The sequence below is a fragment of the Salmo salar genome, chromosome ssa07 (assembly GCF_905237065.1).
Source record: "Salmo salar chromosome ssa07, Ssal_v3.1, whole genome shotgun sequence".
Classification (NCBI taxonomy): domain Eukaryota; kingdom Metazoa; phylum Chordata; class Actinopteri; order Salmoniformes; family Salmonidae; genus Salmo; species Salmo salar.
The window spans coordinates 17,181,329-17,203,436 of record NC_059448.1 but is presented as its reverse complement, the minus strand read 5'-3'; positions in this window follow the sequence as shown (position 1 = coordinate 17,203,436).

The window sequence follows — 22,108 nt, the reverse complement described above, 5'->3', positions numbered from 1 at the left end:
TGGTGAAAAACATTTCAACAACATGGTTTCACTATGGGGAAATCAGGAATAAAATGAGTTTTTATAAAAGAAACAGTTTGTCAATTTATTCTCAAGTTTGATCAATTATGGCCATTTTGGGGAACGAAGCATGGCGAATTAAGAACACAGAATAACAGTGAGTATTGTAGGGGTGACCTCAACAATATATTTGCTGGTTCATAACAACCACCAGGTCACAATACAGATGTAGGGTCTTCATTTGATAACCATGTTGCAGGACAACTTTAATGCAATGCAGGACATTTTAAACTTGTAGTGTATTTGAGGTTTAAAAGGCTTCTGAAGTTTGCAAAATCCACTTTGAAAATTCAGACTTGATTTTCCCTTACAAAAAAAGGATCAACCCCTACAAAAAGGTCCATTAATTATAATCCACATAATTCACATTTCCTGTTGCTGAAGGATTATTTTTCTACTGTAGCAAACTGGCTCAAATTAAGATCCTACATCTGTATGCCGTAAAATAATAGTGTATGGCGTGTAAAGACAAAGACAATCTTTTACTATGGTGACAGAGGCCCGTTACACTGCTCTGCATTGATTTGCACATTTATGCCTTTGTTCTGCTTCAGAAAATTCTCCATTATTATGATCATTTTGACCTGTCCCACATTGGATAATTGCCACAGATAGGTTAGATTCCCACTTCTGCATATTTCAGCCAAAGACACTTCTTACGCATGGATGGTCTGCTCAGCCCTAACTTTTCCACTATAATTGACGTGGAGATATATATATATATATATATATATTTATATATCGTGACAATGTGGATTGACTGTTGTTGCGGTTGCCCCGTCATAACTTATGTGCGCTTTATGTAAACAAAGGACTGACTGTATGATTCTTAATCTCCTCGGTCTCTCTTCTTCGCTCGGTCACTCTCAAATCTAAAGAGAGGGAGACCCACTCTCTTTCACCTCCATCTTTTTATCCAAATGACAGGTGAAAAGCTGGGAGTGTAACGCCTCTACAAAAATCAAAGCCTCTTTTCTCCTCTGCAATTAAGGGCTGTTCTTTGATGGAGAACTAAGTGGAAATAAAAACTAGTCAACGTCAATAATTAAATGGCAAGAACGACAGTGAAAAACTTAAATAGTCAACTTTTTGTGCTTCGTTTTCCTATTTGGGGAAAAGTAGACATTTGCGGTATGTTTGATGTTGGGCCTCGTCTGAGGTGGTGGTATATTTGCCCGTTAAGAAGTGGAGGGCATTTCTCTCAGACTCCTGCTGCATGTCAGAGGAGACTGACAGGTTGAGACGATGGAGACAGGAGTGGAGAACACTATACTCCTCACCACATAGTCAGTACACACACGCCCGCCTGTAGTACAGCACATCACATCTTTCCATTAACACCGCCCCCCTCCCTGACTAAAGAGTGAAAATAGCACAGCTACTATCACATATTAGCCGCCACACAGAGACATGCTCACAGAGATACACATGCATGCACTCTCTCACAAACACTTCATACCGAGGGAATATAAATTAACCTGAGGTGCAATCAGCAATTAAGACTAATTTCAATAACGTTCAACATTTCATATTCTAACGCGCTCCCATTAGCAGAATCAAGCAACAACAAATGTTTTCCCGCATGATAATAGCGACGAGTCCTCGGGCGTGTGGATAAATTAAGGGAAAACACAAGTCCTGATTGAATTTTCTAGATATCACCGGATGACACTTTGCCAACCTTCAGGGTTCCAGGCCTCTGATCCTATTTTGAAGGGAGGTATCCAGAAATGTGCATATTTAGCTACCCCCCCCGAAAACCCTCCAATGCCTTTAGATGAATCACTATTAGCTAAACCCTGTCTGTTAATTACATTTTCTCTAATGGCGTGACGCCACCTTTTTGGAGATGGTGGAAACATTAATATTCAGTAGATCTACCTCTCACCAACATAACGTTGGTATAATTGGAGTGGATGGGTTCCAAATACATTAAGACAATGTTGCATCAAAGAAGTGGGCTTCTTAGGTCAGGCCACTGGAGAGGGCTTTAATTCCCAACATGCAAAGCATTGAATCTGTGGCATCATCATGCTATATTCTCCTTACAGTAGCAGCACCCTCAGCAGGTCAGAGAAACCGGAAGCATCCGGTTTTCAGGGATACAGCCATTCCAACCGAGCTTCCTTTCCCGCTGAAAACCGGTGGTGGGGACCGTGCTCAGCGGTTTCTTTTACGCCTGCTACGTTAGGTTATTCAGTAGTAGCAGCAGCTAAACATCTCCCGCACCTTCGAGTCGACATGCACACAGCACACACACAAACACCACACAATTTAATACATTAATCTTCCCCTCCGCATAAGCTTTGTTGCATAATCACCAACAGCTCAAGTGATCTCATTAGTCGAGTGGGGGGGAGAAAGAAAAAAAAACGGCAGTGATTCTTACAGCACCCCTGTTAGGTTTCAAGAATTACAGCGCCAGTTGAAATTGATATGGCAATTTGGCAGAGACCGATGCAAAAAAGAATAACCAGTCATTAAAGCAATATGTTAATAAAAATTAAAAGCAAGTTATGAAGACAAAATGGGCCATTTGAGAGGCGCTGACTGCGTTTCGACCGTGTGCGGCATATGGCCCAATCAGAAGGCATTGATGTCAATTACCGCGGCGTCCATTAGTGTCGAGTGTTCGGCGAAGAGCGAGGAGTCAATTTTGTCATGTCAGGCAGTTCAATTCCACATTAGGGAATGACCCTGGGAAGGTCTTTGGGTTCAGCTCTGCTTTTAGCTGCTGCTCGTCTAAATGTTCCCAATGCATGATACATTAAACACAGTGCTTTATGAAGCCAATCTGGAACTCTTACAGGGACAGTGGAGTCTCATATGACAGACTCCACATTACCTCTTGTTCTGCCTAGAGTGCATTACTGCTGGCGTGATTGCATTAGCGACATGTTATTGAGGTATATGATGTAGGATGAGGTAAATTGGGATAAATAAGGCTGTTGTGTTCTCTGTGTGTAGACTAACAGCAGGGTAACAGGTAACATCTGTAGAAAGGTCAGCTGAGCCTTTTGTGCTGCATTAGAATGTTGCCCACTGAAATACATTAATAAATTAAGCCTTTATGCTGTTTAACGTTTCATTTTGTTTTTGTATCTAATCTAGTGATGCCAGGTCGCTCTCTCTCTCAAAAATAGTGTTGTTTTCAGGAGCTGAAAAAAAAAAGGTCCCAGAAATGTTCCATATGCACAAAAAGCATATTTCTGTGTACAGACCTGTTAGTCAGCATGACCCCTTTGCCCGAGGTAATCCATATCAAGAAGCTGATTAAACTGCATGGTCATTACACAGGTGCACCTTGTGCTGGGGACAATAAAAGGCCACATTGTAATGTGCAGTTTTGTCACACAACCCAATGCCACAGATGTCTCAAGTTGAGGGAGCATGCAATTGGCATGCTGACTACAGAAGCGTCCACCAGAGCTGCCAGAGAATTGAATGTTAATTTCTCTACCATAAGCCGCCTCCAAATGTCATTTTAGAGAATTTGGTATTACATCCATCCCAGCCTCACAACAGCAGACAACGTGTAACCATGCCAGCCCAGGACCTCCACATTTGGCGTCTTCTCCTGCGGGATCATCTGAGACCAGCCACCCAGATAGCTGATGAAACTGAGGAGTATTTTTGTCTATAATATAGCCCTTTTGTGGGGAAAACTCATTCTGATTGGCTAGGCCTGGCTCCCAAGTGGGTGGGTATATGCTGCGCTCCTGCACATTCGAAGTTCCGGGACAGAAAAAAATCGTTGCTAAAACTAAAATGTTAATGTAAATGTTAAAATGTGAAATCCATAGATTAGGGCCTTATGAATTTTTTTAAATTGACTGATTCCCTTATGTGAACTGTACTCAGTAAAATCGTTGAAATTGTTACATGTTGCGTTTATAGTTTTGTTCAGTATATACAGTGCCTTCGGAAAGTATGTAGACCCTTTGACCTGTTCCACATTTTGTTACGTTACAGCCTTATTCTAAAATGGATTAAATAGTTGTTTTCCCTCATCAATCTACACACAATATCCCATGACAACAAAGCAAAATCAGGTTTCTAATAATACAAATAAATATCACATTTAAATACACTACCATTCAAAAGGTTGACACACCTACTCATTCCAGGGTCTCTTTTTTTACTATAACTCTTTTTTTTACTATAGTGAAGACATCAAAACTATGAAACATATGGAATCATCTAGTAGCCCCCACAAAAAATGTTAAACAAATCAAAATATACTTAAGAAGTAGCCACCCTTTGCCATGATGACAGCTTTGCACACTCTTGGCATTCTCTCAACCAGCTACATGAGGATTGCTTTTCCAACAGTCTTCAAGGATATCCCACATATGCTGAGCACTTGGTGGCTGCTTTTCCTTTACACTGCGGTCCAACTTCTCCCAAACCATCTCAATTGGGTTGAGGTTGGGTGAATGTGGAGACCAGGTCATCTGATGCAGCACTCCATCACTCTCCTTCTTGGTCAAATAGCCCTTACACAGCCTAGAGGTGTGTTTTGGTTCATTGTCCTGTCGAAAAACAAATAATAGAGGGACTAAGTGCAAGCCAGATGGGATGGTGTATCGCTGCAGAATGCTGTGGTAGCCATGCTGGTAAAAGTGTGCCTTAAATTCTAAATAAATCAGACAGTGTCACGAGCAAAGCACCGCCACACCACCTCATCCATGCTTCACGTGGGAATCGTTCACCTACTCTGCGTCTCACAAAGACACGGCGGTTGGAACCAAAAATCTTACATTTGGACTCATCAGACCAAAGGACAGATTTCCACTGGTCTAATGTCGATTGCTCGTGTTTCTTGGCCCAAGAAAGTCTCTTCTTATTATTGGTGTCCGTTAGTAGTGGTTTCTTTGCAGCAATTCGACCATGAAGGCCTGATTCACGCAGTCTCCTCTGAACAGTTGATGTTGAGATGCGTCTGTTACTTGAACGCTGTGAAGCATTTATTTGGGCAGCAGTCTGAGGTGCAGTTAACTCTAATGAACTAATCCTCTGTAGTAGAGGTAACTCTGGGTCTTCCTTTCCTGTGGCAGTCAGTTTCATCATAGCGCTTGATGGTTTTTGCAACTACACTTGAAAACAAGTTGGTGAAATTTTCCGTATTGACTGACCTTCATGTCTTAAAGTAATGATGGACTGTCATTTCAATTTGCTTATTTGAGATATTCTTGCCATAATATGTATAATATGAATCCCAAATATAAAATACATTTTGATTTGTTTAACATTTTTTGGGTTACTACATGATTCCATGTGTTATTTCATAGTTTTGATGTCTTCACTATTATTCCTCAATGTAGAAAAACCCTGAAATGAGTAGGTGGTTCCAAACTTTTGACTGGTACTGTAAGTATTCAGACCCTTTACTCAGTACTTTGTTGAAGCACATTTGGCAGCGATTACACCCTTGAGTCTTCTTGGGTATGATGCTACAAGTTTGGCACACCTGTATTTGGGGAGTTTCTCCCATTCTTCTCTGCAAATTCTCTCAACCTGTGTCAGGTTGGATGGGGAGCAATACTGCACAGCTATTTTCAGGTCTTTCCAGATATGTTAGCTCGAGTTCAAGTCCGGGCTCTGGCTGGGCCACTCAAGGACATTCAGAGACTTGTCCCCAAGCCACTGCTGCGTTGTCTTGGCTGTGTGCTTAGGGTCATTGTGGAGCAGGTTTTCATCAAGGATCTCATGTATTTTGCTCTGTTCATCATTCCCTCAATCCTAACTAGTCTCCTAGTCCCTGTCGCTGAGAAACATCCCCACAGCATGGTGCTGCCACCGCCATGCTTCACCGTAGGGATGGTGCCTGCATTCCTCCAGACGTGACGCTTGTCATTCAGGCACAAGAGTTCAATCTTGGTCTCATCAGAACAGAGAATCTTGTCCGTCTGGCCACTCTACAATAAAGGCCTGATTGGTGGAGTGCTGCAGAGATGGTTGTTCTTCTGGAAGGTTCTCCCATCTCCACAGAGGAACTCTGGAGCTCTGTCAGAGTGACCATCGGGTTCTTGGTCACCTTCCTGACCAAGGCCTTTCTCCCCCGATTGCTCAGTTTGGCGGGATGCCAACTCTAGGAAGAGTCTTGGTGTTTCCAAACTTCTTCCATTTAAGAATGATGGAGGCCACTGTGTTCTTGGAGACATTCAATGCTGCGTACATTTTTTTGGTACCCTTCACAAGATCTGTGCCTCAAGACAATCCTGTCTCGGAGTTCTACGGACAATTCCTTCCACCTCATAGCTGGGTTTTGCTCTGACATGCACTGTCAACCGTGGGAACTTATATAGACAGGTGTGTGCGCCTCTTCAAATCATGTCCAATCAATTGAATTTACCACAGGTGGACTGCAAGTACTTTTTTCTTTGCCCTTATGGAGTATTGTGTGTAGATTGATGAGGAAAATGTTTCATTTAATCCATTTTAGAATAAGCTTGTAACGTAACAATGTGGAAAAAGGGAAGGGGTCTGAATACTTTCCGAATGCACTGTATGTATATATAGAGAGAGAGCGAGAGAGAGAGACTACGCTATATATAGCAGTGCAATCTGCTCTTTAGCAGACTGCAGAGATAAAAAAACAAAACAGCTCTGACTTCTCAGGAAGCATGATATATTGACCCCCATGGAGTGCAGCCCATGCACACACACACTGGCTATCATTTACAGGGTTTGACATTCACTTTCTTAGCAACTTGTCCTTTGGACAAGTAGGACTGATTTTTTATTTGTCAAAAGCTCAAGTTGTCAAGCTCAACTTGTCCCCCCCGGGATCAAATGGGTAAGGTAGCTAACTAAGATGTTTATCTATTTGTAAGGTTAAAATATTCAGTGTTCAGGGAGATCTTGTTGCATAGGAGTTACTGGTCAATTTTTTTTTTTGCTTTGTCAGAATTACGTGGCCAATACGGAATAGAGGAGAATCCTAGACAATTTTGAGCGCTTGAGAGACAGTTTTACAACCAGATTCGCAGTGTTGGTTTCATCAACTGTGCACCCGTATGAACTGCATGTCGGCCATTTTGCGGTTATACATGAGTGCCGATGGAAAGTTATTTTAGGACATGGGACATGACAATGACATTAATACATGCTAATAGCTAAACAGTTAACTAGCGAGATAGCCAGCCAAACTACACAATAGGTTTTGAATTGGCAAATATAGATATTCTGATGTATATTATTTTACCTGTTGCGCAAACATCCGTCTCTCTCCCTCTCGCTCCTCTGGCAAACATCCGTCTCTCTCCCTCTCGAAACGGCCCGCTGACACACACACCATGACTTTTCCAGGATTTTCATTGCTTACCAAAAATGAGCTAGCTATAACTGGGCAAATAACTCACTAACCAGCAATGAATATCAACTAAAATATGCACAAGCGGCTCGCTTTGATCTCAAAAAAGCATTGCGCGACTGCATGATTGAAAGGCCAGTCGTGCCTGTCAATGCAGGCCTACAATCATTATACCCTGCTGCGCTCTGCGGAGACTGGGAAGACCCGTGTGTAACACATTACATCTGGAAGACACTGACCTAATTCTGATCAGAGTAGCCTAATTGTTTGATATTGTGGTTTTGCATGATTTATTTGTACTTGTCCATTCGGACAACCAATCTATATTGTTCTTGTCCAACTATTGTTTTATTTATTTTTTACTCGCGCCGGGCAAGCCGACCAGCTTAATGTCGAGCCCTGATTTATATTTGATACAGTGTCTGTTTACATATGTGGCGGCAGAACGAATATTACAGCATTTCTTTTCCAAACAAATCTCCCTCAGAGTCCCTTGGTTCCCAAGTCGGCATTTCATAGACTTTGTCTGTAACCAATTACAATCAGAGCATATACTTAGTGGCATTAAGAGCGGCGAAGAGAGCCTGTGAAGTGATGTTATCGGGCCTCCAAAAGCATGACCAGCGTTTCTCGCACGTGGCGCTCTTTTAGCAGAGTTGGGTTGATTGAGTGAGATGAAAATGAGACGCTGGTTTGAAGGGCAAACTACCTGCTGGAGCTATGGGGAGTGTGTTAGTGTGAGTAAGGAAGAGGATGAAGAGGTAATATCAGGAGTGAATGCCTGGCAAACAGCAATGAGGCCTCCTCAGCAACGGACACAGAGACGGAGAGCGGGGGAGGAGAGAGGAAAGCGGAGAACGAGAATGACAAGGTGAGGATAAAAGTGGAAGGGACATGGGAGAGATATGAAGGGAACTATATTCTCAACGCTACTAGGGGGGGAAGAAGAAAGGAGATAAAAGGATGAAAAGGGAGGCAATTGAAGAAAAGGAGAAAAGAAGGAGAGACGAGAAGTGAACACAACAAGAGAAGGAGGCCTCACACACCGCCAACAGACAGCCATCCCTCTTGCCAAGCAGTGGAGGACCTCTGTCACATAAATCCCAATGGGGAGCCGTTCTTTACAGGAGGGGAGGATGAATGGGGCTTTACAATGCCACCCTCCTGTGTTTGTTATCCCCCTCTCCACACAGGGCCCCGGCTGTTTAAATGAAGTCCAAACGGCCTTACAGTCATCTGTTCCTCCTATGGTTAGAAACCAAGACAGAGGCTGATGGCTCCGGGCCCAGCGTACATTTGTCAAACGACCGAGAGTTTCTCTTAAGAGAGAAAAGGCAACAATGTATTCCTGTCAGAGGAACGGCCACAATACACAGTAGAGGACGCCGTAGAGGATAGATTCTCTGTCAGAGGAATGGCCACAAAACACAGTAGAAGGTTTGAATCTTGTGAGGAAGAGAGAAAGTATGGAAAAATGTGCAGCTCTCAATTTCTGAAACATATACTGTGGCTTGTCAAACATCCACCAGCCCACTGAGAGCCCAGGAAGCAGCTCTCGTCTTCTCTCTGAATGGTGTTTTAATCTACTTAAAGGGATACGTCAGGATTTTGACAATGAGGCACTTTATCTACTTCCCCAGAGTCTGGAAGTCTATCTGCTAGCAGATACCCATAAACTTCCAGTCATTGTGCTAACGTTAGTTAGCAATTGCGCTAGAGCTAGTTAGCGACTTCCTTCAAACTGCACGCAGAGACATAAAAATGGTATCCATGAGTTCATCTGACTCTGGGGAAGTAGATAAAGGGCTTTATTGCCAAAATCCCAAACTATCTCTTTAATAATTAACGAGTACCTTCTCCCTTGTATTTCCTAACTGAATGCAGATGTGTGCAAAAAACTAATTCCCTAATGTGAGGTGCAATTACTTTAACGTGCTCATATGCTCCTTATTCCCTGACTCCTATTATTACAAAACAAACCACTTTGCAATGATAAGTATGGATGTCATGTTTCCATCAAAAGGGCAAGATGCAACACTTCTTTGAGATAACGTGTGTATGTGTGTGTATGTGCATGTGAGTTCCTGTGAAGAACTGAGAAAGCACAGCTTCATAATAGCTCCCAACAGGGGGCATGTCCACGTTTGACTAAATGTAGGACTGTCGCACAGGGAATTACCATTTAGACACAAGGGCCATTTACTGAACAACATGGAGACAGCATGTCCTTATGAATATAACATCTGCCTTACGCAGCCAGGTAAACTGTGGCAGAATGACAACAATACAAACATGCATACACGGACGTAAACATGGCACACGCACAGGCAGGCAAATGCAGACACACACACACACACAGACTGTGCTGCGTTATCCATGCTCACTGAATACCGTCTACTGCGAATACAGATCAGAGAGTCAATACAGGAGACTTCATAAGCTCATAAGTTAAACGAGGTGAGACTACAGAGACAGACGCATGGAAAGCATTTGAATAATTAAACTTCAAGTGATAGTAACATCTTAGCATGAAACTCCAAAAGCCTTGCGACAGAAGTTGACACCAAAATTAGTAGACATAGAGGAGTTACATTTTGGGGAATGTGTTCTGCGGTTGTTCCAACTTTGTCTGTAAACGACTATTGTTTTATACAGAGACAGCCAGGGACAAATCTGAACACGAAACAGCGTCCATTACAGATGTTGTTGATAAGATCATGAATTGAAAAAAAGTACACTCATCCTCTTTATTATGCATTTTTGTGTAGGAATACAATTTACAGCTATCAACTCCTGTGAGGATTTGTCGATGCAGTTGTTCTTTCCTGGTATTCGTTATCCCGAGCCATGAAGAGTGTCGCACAAGAGAAAGACCAGGCATCTACAAAAGGAAACGCTGCAGACCAGCTTCTAGTTTACAATCAACACTCTCCGACATGCAGTAATCCCACGTCTGTAGGTATGAGTAAATTACACAGCGGTGACCGTGCACAGCACGTCTTCGCTGAATGCATAATGTATCGATGGTAACCTTAGGGAAGTGGTTGCTATGGGCTGAAGACTAACTCTTAAAAGTACAAGTCGAAGAGCCTCCAGCATGTGAATGCGTGTGTGGATCTTCAAATTACTGTAGATAAGAGACACACTGTATAGTGGCTACATAGGCCCAGGAAATGCCAACAGACTTGTTTCAAGGCAAACGCATATAACATTTCCATGTTACGGTGGCAGACACAGAAAGCGTCGAAACACCACAAATCTAGTACAGCCATGGTACCTGCGTAGCAGAAGGCTCCACAAAACACAGCCTATTAGGAGGCAGGGTATCACACATGCAACACGCCACCCGTTCACCCTCTTATCTGTTTAAAACAACAGCGTCGGGGATAAATGCACCATTTGAAGAAATGCAATCAGAAATGTTTAGGTTTCTGTGACAGCGCGCCGCCCTTCATCTTTCCGCCATGCAAACAGAATCTTTCTTCCACGTGGTGGGAGACGACTACAATGCGATTTGCCGGAGCCCGACAAGATGTGCTTTGTGGAGATCACAATTATTGGCAGCCATGTGTGAAAATATGTTTGTGGAAAAGCAGCTACAAGTCTCTCTGGTAAGAAGTTGGATACCGAAAAGAAAAAGGACCTTGCTGTTCAAGCAAAGGGGCAATTGTCTTCATAGCAACAGAGACAGAAAGACAGTTTAAAGACCAGAACAACAATCTGAAACTCTCTCCTTTGCTGTTACTTTATGTTTTTCATTAGACCAGGGATGGGTAACTTCGGGTAGGGGAGGGTGCCACAAAATCTGAACTCATCAGGAGGGGTTTCAGTGGCTCGCAGGTCTGCGGACCCACATTCATACCCATGCATACAGTCAAGGCCCTAGCCTTGCGAGCCAAACATTTTACTGTTTAGAATTGTTTTTGTAAATTACCTGCAATTCTACATGTTTTGACATGGGTGGAGAGAAGATTTCAAAATGTTATACCTAATTTCATGCAAATCTACTCACTTTGCCATGGGGTGGAGAGAAAGATTTGCAGTTTTACAGCTCGTTTCCTGCAATCCTACACATTTTGCCATATGGTGGAGAGAAATGCATGCCGTTTTTAAATATGATATCTGAATGAGAGGGATTAAGAAAATCAAATGTCAAATAATTCGATCAACAAGTTCACATAGCTGGCCATGAGACTAATTTACCAATCCAAAAAAATCTTAGCTGAAGGGCGAATTGAGTGAATGTCAGTGAGAGAAAAACTGCTGATGCACAAAAATATATCAAAATGTCACCTTGTGTATTCTACTACTCTAACTCGACAGTAAGTTGAGACCCAGACTGAGTAAAAACAAAATATTAGATATTACACACATACACAAATAATAAAATTGCCCATGACTGCATTAGATTATAAAGTACTATATTTCTGTACAATACAACAACGTGCAAAACATAGAAAATGTCTGTACTCAAATAGACATGGCAAATCCTGTGTAAAGATTTGACAATTGCCAATCCATTCTGAATCATAGTAATACACTGTATAATCACTCCTGTTCTGAAGATAAAGGATTTGCAGTGGGCAAGTTGTAAGTGTTAGCTACACGAGACAGGGATGCACATATTTTTGTTTGAATAACACCAACTGTCAGAAACCTCAGGAAAAACATGGAAGGGGTCCAGTAGGGCTATCATAGCTTTGTATAGCCAATCGGCAGCCTATATTTCCATACATAAAGGCCAATACCATACAAGCTCATGCTACTTTCAGTCACTATTACCTTCTGAAGCGCATACATTACACTGAACAAAGTGTGTGATTGAGTGGGTTTCGTAGTAGTGGAGAAAAATTGCAACTTCCTTCCAGTTCCACTGAGTTTTGTTTATGTGCGTTCCATGGCCCCTCAAGTTAAGAAACTTGCCAAGGAAAAATCTTTTGGGAGTTCTTATCGAACGGAACTCTTGTGGACGTCCTTGTATCAGCTAGCGACAGTGACCTTTGGAATCTTAACAGTTCTGAAGTGAAGTATTTTTCTGCTGCCATAATTGTCTCCTTAATCTTTGTGAGCATCAAGGTGAGAGAACCTCTATGAATATTCTTTTGGAAAAGTATGTCCATCCTTGTCTCTTTTTATTATCAGCTTGTTGTCTTTTATTTTCACACAAACTAAATACACTGAACAAAAATAAACGCAACATGCAACAATTTCAAAGATTTTACTGAGTTACAGTTCATATAAGGATATTAGTCATTTGAAATTAATTAGGCCCTAATCTATGGATTTCACTACTGTGAATACAGATATGCATCTGTTGGTCACAGATACCTTAAGAAAAAGGTAGGGGCGTGGATCAGAAAACCAGTCAGTATCTGGTGTGACCAGCATTTGCCTCATGCAGTGCGACTCATCTCCTTCACATAGAGTTGATCAGGCTGTTGATTGAGGCCAGTGGAATGCTGTCTCACTCCTCTTCAATGGCTGTGTGAAGTTGCTGGATATTGGCGGGAACTGCAACACACTGTCGTACATGTCAATCCAGAGCATCCCAAACATGCTCAACAGGTGACATGTGTGGCGAGTACGCAGGCCATAGAAGAACTGGGACATTTTCAGCTTCCAGGAATTCCTGTAGTCAGCATGCCCATTGCACACTCCCTCAGAACACTGTGGCATTGTGCTGTGTGACAAAACTGCACATTTTAGAGTGGCCTGTTATTGTCCCCAGTACAAGGTGCACCTGTGTAATGATTATGCCGTTTAAATCAGCTTCTTGATATGCCAAGGTGGATGGATTATCGTAGCAAAGGAGAAATGTTCACTAACAGGGATGTAGTCCCGTGTAGCTCAGTTGGTAGAGCATGGTGTTTGCAACGCCAGGGTTGTGGGTTCGATTCCCACGGGGGACCAGTACGGAGAAAAAATTTATGAAATGTATGCATTCACTACTGTAAGTTGCTCTGGATAAGCGCGTCTGCTAAATGACTAAGATGTCAAATGTAAATGTAAACAAATTTGTACACAACATTTTAGAGAAATAAGCAAATTTTGGGGATCTTTTATTTCAGCTCATGAAACATGGGACCAGCACTTTACAAAATGTTGCGATTATATTTTTGTTCGGTATAAAAAAAACAACATCCATCTATGTGACGTGCTGTGGAAACTAGAATGACCATCTGGTCGAGGCGACAATGATGTTTGGGTGATGTGGTCGTCTCGTGACATCCTCATAACTAATCACAAGTCCTCACATCACTTTGAGGCAGTGGAGAGACGAAAATGGGTTATCTGCTGCTCGGAACAAGTGAGGGCGAATTTCACGCTAGGTTAATTGTAGCCAATTGTATGCCACTATCAATTAAGGTCATTTTCCCTTCATAGAAGCCAACTATCTGGATGTTTTGACAGGTTTTGAAGCTAACCATGCAGTGACTTTAATATCTTAATTCAAAATGGTGTTTTGAATGGGGGTGGGGGGGTGGGGGGGGGGGGTAGTTATAGAGAGCCACAAACCCTCCAAGGTTAGATGATTGATATCAAATGAGCTATTTGCTTACTTGGGAGATTCTCGGAGATTGAATGTTTAGTATACAATCAATATTTGGTAGACTGGTGCAATATTGAAGAATGCAATTAGCTACATGCTATGGGTAGCTGAGTATACGTAAACAGTTTAGGCATGAATAGACTTGATTCAGGTTGTCCAGTCTAATTATATGCCGGGGAAAAGCAGCTAACAGAATGAAAACGTAGCTTCTGCCGTCATGCTGCATGGCTATGATTACCTTTATATTCCCAATAGATTTTCCCATGACATTATGACTAGTAATTTTCAAATGCCATCTTCATGAGAAGTAGCGAGCAGTTCATTTAAGGAATCATAATTTAAAATCTCTTTTCCCTCCCTCTCTTATATGGTACACACTCCGCTTCCTCCCACCCCTCCTCCCCTCCCTTCCTCTCTTCCTCCTCCTCTCTCAGTACACACTTTTCCCTTCCTCCCCTCCCTCCTCTCCCCTTCCTCCCGGCTCTCCTAATTTTATTTTCTCCCCCTCTCGTCTTCCTTCTCCCCTTCCTGCCGCCTCTGCTCCTTCTCCCCTTCCTCTCCACATACACAAACAGATGGGAATTTCCCCAAGAAATTAAAATCCCACTATTGGCTCAGGTTCAATCTTATTTTTTTCTAAATCTAGTGGAACACAAATTGGCAATTCATGACAGCGAGCGCGAACGAGCGCAGAAGCAACATTTACCCATGGCGATTCCCTCAAAGAACATCAGAGATGTGTTTGGCCTCATATGTGGGATAAGTTACGGGTATGCCCATTTCCTTTGAAAGACACGATGACAGAATCATAACAGCGCTCCAGGTGTCAGTCACAAGTCCTCGAGACAATATTGCCGGGGCCTCAATCTGACTAACGAAAAGGAGACAGAAAAGACAGAAAAAGGAGTGAAAAGAAGAAGAAGGAATGTTTCTGAATGTTAAAGTATCTGTCTAAGATCTGGCTAAGACACGTCACGGGTATTTACTGAGTCCCCCTCTTTCAAGCATTCCCCTTATCTCGTGTTAAATAGGCAAGCCCGTTCAGAACATGAAAGATATGAGGGGGTTGGGTGATAACCTCCCTTCTCGCACCCCGTTCCGTCTCAATGTCCCTCGCCGCAGCGGCGGGGGACACTCGTTGAGATGCGGCTCTCGATAGCCGACGGTCTCTCCAGCCATTACAGTTCTGACAGCTCCACAAAGCCATGCTCTCACTATAATTACAACACTCTTTATATTTAGACAGAATGTGTAGTAAGTCAGTGTGTGTGCGCATGCACGTGTGTGTGTGCCTGATGAGTGGTTTCTAGTCCTAATAATGATAAAGCATTCAAAAAACAAGTCTACGCTTGTAAAGCTGATCTTCTAACAAGCTGGGGGACACAGGAGACCACATGGCTTGTTTGCATTGTATGAAAGGGAATCCTTACGTTAATGCTAAAAGGGTTTCCCCCTAGTCACTTTGACTGCAGTGAGGACCGCTACCTCAAGAAGGAAGGAAGTCTGAGCGACAGACAGTCCAAGTTGATGAAGCAATGCAGTGCCGGGTAATTGCAATGCACACACCCTACTCTCTCTGCAGTGCTCTCCATATCCCAGTCTTTCTCGCGCTCTGCGAGAGACATTGGCAAACTTCCCTGTGTTGATGAAGTAAATGATGGTGAGAAGTGAGTCATTGATCCCAGTCCGATTCGCTGTTGCTATTAGAGCTGTGGGGCTAAAACGGGCCTCAAAAAAAATCACCCGGTTTTGATGAACAGCAAAGGCTGGTCTGATGAGGGTCGAGGCTTCGCTCCTGCACAAACACTCTCTTTAAAAGCCCCCTTTGGTGATTGGATGCCGTGATGAGATGGGGAGATAGGCCCCTGTCGGGAAAAGCTATACACCAGTGTTTCCTGGCACGGCCACGCGTCTGATGAGATCAAACTTTGGGTTGATGATGAAGCCGAGGGTTGGCCGGCCATAGGAGACAAAACTGAAAGCATTGTCAAGGGACCTGAAGAAGAACGCGATTGGGAAATAATTAAATACTGAATTATATTACATTTCTTATGCTAGAAGTTTCCATAGATTATAATACGATATTGATGTAATTATATTTTATTGAATAACTGTCCCTTTTGATAAGATCAAGTGTCCCTTCAATAAAACTGATATTGGTCATCCTTTTCGAGAATGCAAAAAAATATAAATTATTACAGTCTGTGGCATGAGAGCTATGCGTTAATGCATTCTAAGATGCAATTGCATTTTGATTTGGTTCCCCGATATACAGTGATAGATACTATCTATATCCCCTATAGCACAAAACGATGACTCTCCCTGGAGAGTTTTATCTGATATCAAAGTGAGTTGTCTATTTGTAATGTAATTACCCTTGAGAACCACCATCTTGGCACAGACTCTCAATTCATTGCTCATCTCTCCGTGTGGTCCCTCAGAGGATCGGCCGTCTTTTAAAATCTTGTTACTCCGTAATAGTTCTTCCATCTTCGACATCAAGGAGATGGGGACATTTTTGAAGATGTCTTTTTTGTTAATTTCATACTTTATTAGCCACACTGGCAGCAGTGTGGCTAATATCTTTGTGTATCTAGGGGTCTGAGTCATAGGCACGTCGTTGTCAGATAGCTGACGTCTTGAAAAGGACTAAAATACCAGGGGATGTTGACTTTGTGTGTATTTCTTCGCTGCTATTTTTGTTTGAAGACCCCTCTTGCATACTAGGGATGGGTATTGAAACCCGGTATTAAACGGGCCCCGGGGCTAAATTATGAAAGACCGTAGTATCGATAAACTACGACGTTATCGGTTCTGCTTTCGGTACTGGAGAAAGTAAGAAAATACATTTCCTATTTATTATTGCTACATAAACGTTATCGTGCACATTTTATCTCATCAACCGTTTCTAATTTGCAATAAGATGAACACATTTGTCTATGATGCATTTTCGCTATTTCCAATCCAGAAGAGAGATCTCTCTGGCGGAGCCTGTGTCGCACGCACGCACACACACACACGTAAAGACCATGTTCTTAATTAGTGACGATGGCGGAGAGAACTAAACGTTCAAAAGTGTGGTAGCACTTCACCAGAGTCGATGCTGACGATGCAACATACAAGACTTTTGCTTGTAAGGGCAAAAACACGAGCAATCTGTCCAAACATCTATGGAAAGTGCATCGTGTACAGGCAGAGAAACAGTTCGACTGCCTAGCTCGTCGTTCATCTCTCGTTGCCCGATCTACATTAGGTATGTATGCTAGCAGTCTAGAGCCCCCCCCCCACACACACACACAGAGTTAACTCAATTAGGGGAACATGGGTTCATGATCAAAAGGAACCATTAGTCAGCTGATTGAATTTATGAACGCACCCATAGCTAAGCAATCCCCCATTTAAAGATTTTGAAACTTTTTTATTAAAGTTGCAGCTGCAATGAACCAACCCACTCCTCCCTGTAATACCTCTGGTCCAAGCCAAAGACAAGCCCAAAGCCCCTTCACACTGGCAGCTAGTGGGAGGATGACTGAGGAGAGGGTGAATGAGTGACACCTAGCCGTGACCAACTTCATAGTGAAAGGCCTACACCCCTTTGCAACAGTGGAGTCCAAGGGCTTTAGGTAACAGTCTGTCAGTATATATTCAGTTGGATTCATGTTTAGGATATAGTAGTGTAAAAGGGTTGTATGTTAGTCTCATCACTCCACAATACAATACACAACACAATAATTCAATAATGATAATTCAACACATGAAAACTCTTTTCTTTTACTGTAGGGAGATGAGCAAGGCCCTAAACCCCAAATATACCCTCCCTCCAGGAGTTACCTTAGTGACACATTCATTCCTACCTGGTGTGGTGTAGAAAAGGCCAATGTGATCACTGAGCTGAAGGATGTGCCAGAGCTGGCCATCACATCAGACGGCTGGACCAGCCTCTGTCAGGACCACTATCTCACTGCTACAGTGCACTACACAAGCCAGGGCAGTGTAAAACAGAAGGTCCTCCACACCAGGACAGTGTAAAACAGAAGGTCCTCCACACCAGGGCAGTGTAAAACAGAAGGTCCTCCATACCAGGGCAGTGTAAAACAGAAGGTCCTCCACACCAGGGCAGTGTAAAACAGAAGGTCCTCCACACCAGGACAGTGTAAAACAGAAGGTCCTCCATACCAGGGCAGTGTAAAACAGAAGGTCCTCCACACCAGGGCAGTGTAAAACAGAAGGTCCTCCACACCAGGACAGTGTAAAACAGAAGGTCCTCCACACCAGGGCAGTGTAAAACAGAAGGTCCTCCACACCAGGACAGTGTAAAACAGAAGGTCCTCCACACCAGGGCAGTGTAAAACAGAAGGTCCTCCATACCAGGGCAGTGTAAAACAGAAGGTCCTCCACACCAGGGCAGTGTAAAACAGAAGGTCCTCCACACCAGGGCAGTGTAAAACAGAAGGTCCTCCACACCAGGGCAGTGTAAAACAGAAGGTCCTCCACACCAGGGCAGTGTAAAACAGAAGGTCCTCCACACCAGGGCAGTGTAAAACAGAAGGTCCTCCACACCAGGGCAGTGTAAAACAGAAGGTCCTCCACACCAGGGCAGTGTAAAACAGAAGGTCCTCCACACCAGGGCAGTGTAAAAGAGAAGGTCCTCCATACCAGGGCAGTGTAAAACAGAAGGTCCTCCACACCAGGGCAGTGTAAAACAGAAGGTCCTCCACACCAGGGCAGTGTAAAACAGAAGGTCCTCCACACCAGGGCAGTGTAAAACAGAAGGTCCTCCACACCAGGACAGTGTAAAACAGAAGGTCCTCCACACCAGGGCAGTGTAAAACAGAAGGTCCTCCACACCAGGGCAGTGTAAAACAGAAGGTCCTCCACACCAGGGCAGTGTAAAACAGAAGGTCCTCCACACCAGGGCAGTGTAAAACAGAAGGTCCTCCACACCAGGACAGTGTAAAACAGAAGGTCCTCTACACCAGGAGAGTGTAAAACAGAAGGTCCTCCACACCAGGACAGTGTAAAACAGAAGGTCCTCCACACCAGGACAGTGTAAAACAGAAGGTCCTCCACACCAGGGCAGTGTAAAACAGAAGGTCCTCCACACCAGGACAGTGTAAAACAGAAGGTCCTCCACACCAGGGCAGTGTAAAACAGAAGGTCCTCCATACCAGGGCAGTGTAAAACAGAAGGTCCTCCACACCAGGGCAGTGTAAAACAGAAGGTCCTCCATACCAGGGCAGTGTAAAACAGAAGGTCCTCCATACCAGGGCAGTGTAAAACAGAAGGTCCTCCATACCAGGGCAGTGTAAAACAGAAGGTCCTCCATACCAGGGCAGTGTAAAACAGAAGGTCCTCCATACCAGGGCAGTGTAAAACAGAAGGTCCTCCATACCAGGGCAGTGTAAAACAGAAGGTCCTCCATACCAGGGCAGTGTAAAACAGAAGGTCCTCCACACCAGGGCAGTGTAAAACAGAAGGTCCTCCACACCAGGACAGTGTAAAACAGAAGGTCCTCCACACCAGGGCAGTGTAAAACAGAAGGTCCTCCACACCAGGGCAGTGTAAAACAGAAGGTCCTCCACACCAGGGCAGTGTACAAATCGCAAACTGGTGGCAGAGGAGATCTCAGATCTCATGCCCCACCCTTGTTGCTCTATACCACTGTATTTTCTTTTGCAGGAAAATATTGTTTATTTCATTTGTTTTACATTTCCATCCTCACAACATTAGAGTCTATAATAGTGATTTGTTCAAACCATTGCTGTTTCTTTTTCTGTAAATAATTGTTTATTTTATTTATTTTACATTTCAGAAAATAAAGCAATGTTAATTCTGTTCTTAATTTGTTTCGGGATTCTTTCATGAAAAAATAACTAAAAGAACCAATAAGAATACCGTTAAAGTACCAAATCAATAACCAGTATTGGTAAGAGTAGTAATACCGTTAAAATCTTAACGATACCCATCCCTATTGCATACTCTGCATCACGACAACAAATGATTCCCACGCATTTGGAGAGGGGGCCGCTTCGCCCTGCCTGACTACTGCCTGGCTGGCTGTCACAGCGACTCCAAATCCAGCACTGTTGCCTTATCTCATTAAAAAACAGCCATTAGACGCGTGGCTCTGAGAAACCATCCAAACACAGCTTGTTTTGCCCTCTTTTTAAACATCCCTTCTCTCGTACACCAGCGAGATAAGTATAAACTCGTCCACAGCCAAGGAGCGATTGACAAGGTAATTTTAGAAGCTCTGCAGAGGGGGATTTCTGCAGCATTTTCGACTTGGGTGGAAAACAGGCAGTGTATACATACAGTATACATTTGTGATTTTTTTCTCCTTGTCCTTCTGAACTGAGCTGCAGGACATGAAGGAATCTGCTCAGGGATGTCACCATGAGGCCATTGATATTTGAAAAACAGCTACAGAGATCAATTTCTATGGCTGTGATGGGAGAACACTGAGGATGGATTAACAACATTCTAGTGACTCCACAATAACGGACCTAAATGACAATGAAAATACAGAATAAAAAAACTCCAAAACATGCATCCTGTTTGCAACAAGGCACTAAAGTAATACTGCAAAAAAACGTGGAAAATTACTAAATGTCTTGGCCTAAATGCAAAGCCTTATGTTTGGGGAAAATCCAACAACACATCACTGAGTAAGTGCCTCCTTATTTTCAAGCAAGGTGGTGGCTGCATCATGGTATGGATATGCTTGACATCGGCAAAGACTAGGGAGTTTTTCAGGATGAAAAGAAACGGGATGGAGCCAAGCACAGGCAAAATCCTATATGAAAACCTGCCAAGAAGACTCCAGCTCTAATCGCTACCAAAGGTTTTTCTAACATGTATTGACACATGGGGGTGAATACTTACAGGTATGAATGGAAAAAAAAAAAAAGTTTGAATTTCTTTTACTTTGACATTAGGAGTATTGTGTGGATTGTTGACAAAATATCTATTTTAATCCAACTTTGTAACGCAACAAAATGTGGAAAAAAACGCCAGTCTGTAAGTGCATTATGTGGTGAACCTAGTCAATTGATGTGGAACACTAGGGATGAAATGGCTTGTTTCCTTGGGACTGGTCTCAGGAGCACACAAGGTGCAGCTGCCACTGCAGGTAATGTTGGCCCCCATTAAAATGACCCAAGTTAAACTTTAGAAGAGAGAGAGAGAGAGAGAGAGAGAGTCGGAAAATTCAGCAAGCTCTGCAGTTCTGCACCACCAAAGCTGAAGACATTTCTCACGACTGGTTATTTTTCTTTGGCAAGGCTGTGTTGAGATCACTGAGCAGTGCTATAATTTAAAAGCAATGCCAATGCGCCCAGATAAAAAGGGTAAGGACAGCTGCCGTTTTCTCCGATCAAACGTCAAATGGTCACTCTATAAAGGCATTCGCCAAATCCGACGAACTAGACAACGCGTAAGAAAAAAAGATTTGACTTCTCTTGCATTGCCATTAGTACACTGGTTCCTTGCCAACTTTACTTCACTCCAAACCTAGTATAGCACATGCTTTTGACTCTGTCAGAGTACTCTGCCTCAGCTATCCCTAATTGATCAATACTCATCCGATACCCTGGCACTGTACTGTTGTGTATCGTCACAGCTCTCTGAGTCACCGCCATTACTGGACCACGTGAGACTTCTTTGGTCCACGTCTTGACTATGATAATTGCGGTTGACAGTTCTGCGAGTCGTCCCGCGCGACTTACACTGGTCGTCATCCTATCTCGCTGATGTGACAGCCAGAGCTAAGCCACCTGATTGCGAGAGACGCCCAACGTCAAGAGGTCGCCCACAGGAAAGTACTCAGTACCATAACGCCCACTGCGCTGCTGACAAATGATTGCCTTCTACTGGCCGATTTTCCTTGACTTTAAAGTATTCATATTGAGATACTGAGATATTATGGAGCATTTGGAATGTTTCGCCCCAGGCTCTGACATATGAAAATGAAGGTTTTTGTATCAGAAGCTGGAAGAGGATGGAGGTTGTGTTTCGGGGGGCCTGTCAGTGTAGACACATTCTAATTAGGTGCCCAGAACAGAGACACGTCTAGCGACATGTTAAAAGGTCTCACACTGGGAAATAGACTGAACACAAACACATCTCACGCTTACTCTCATTCAGTCGTCCAGCGTCGTCATGGTGATAGCGCCACCCTGACC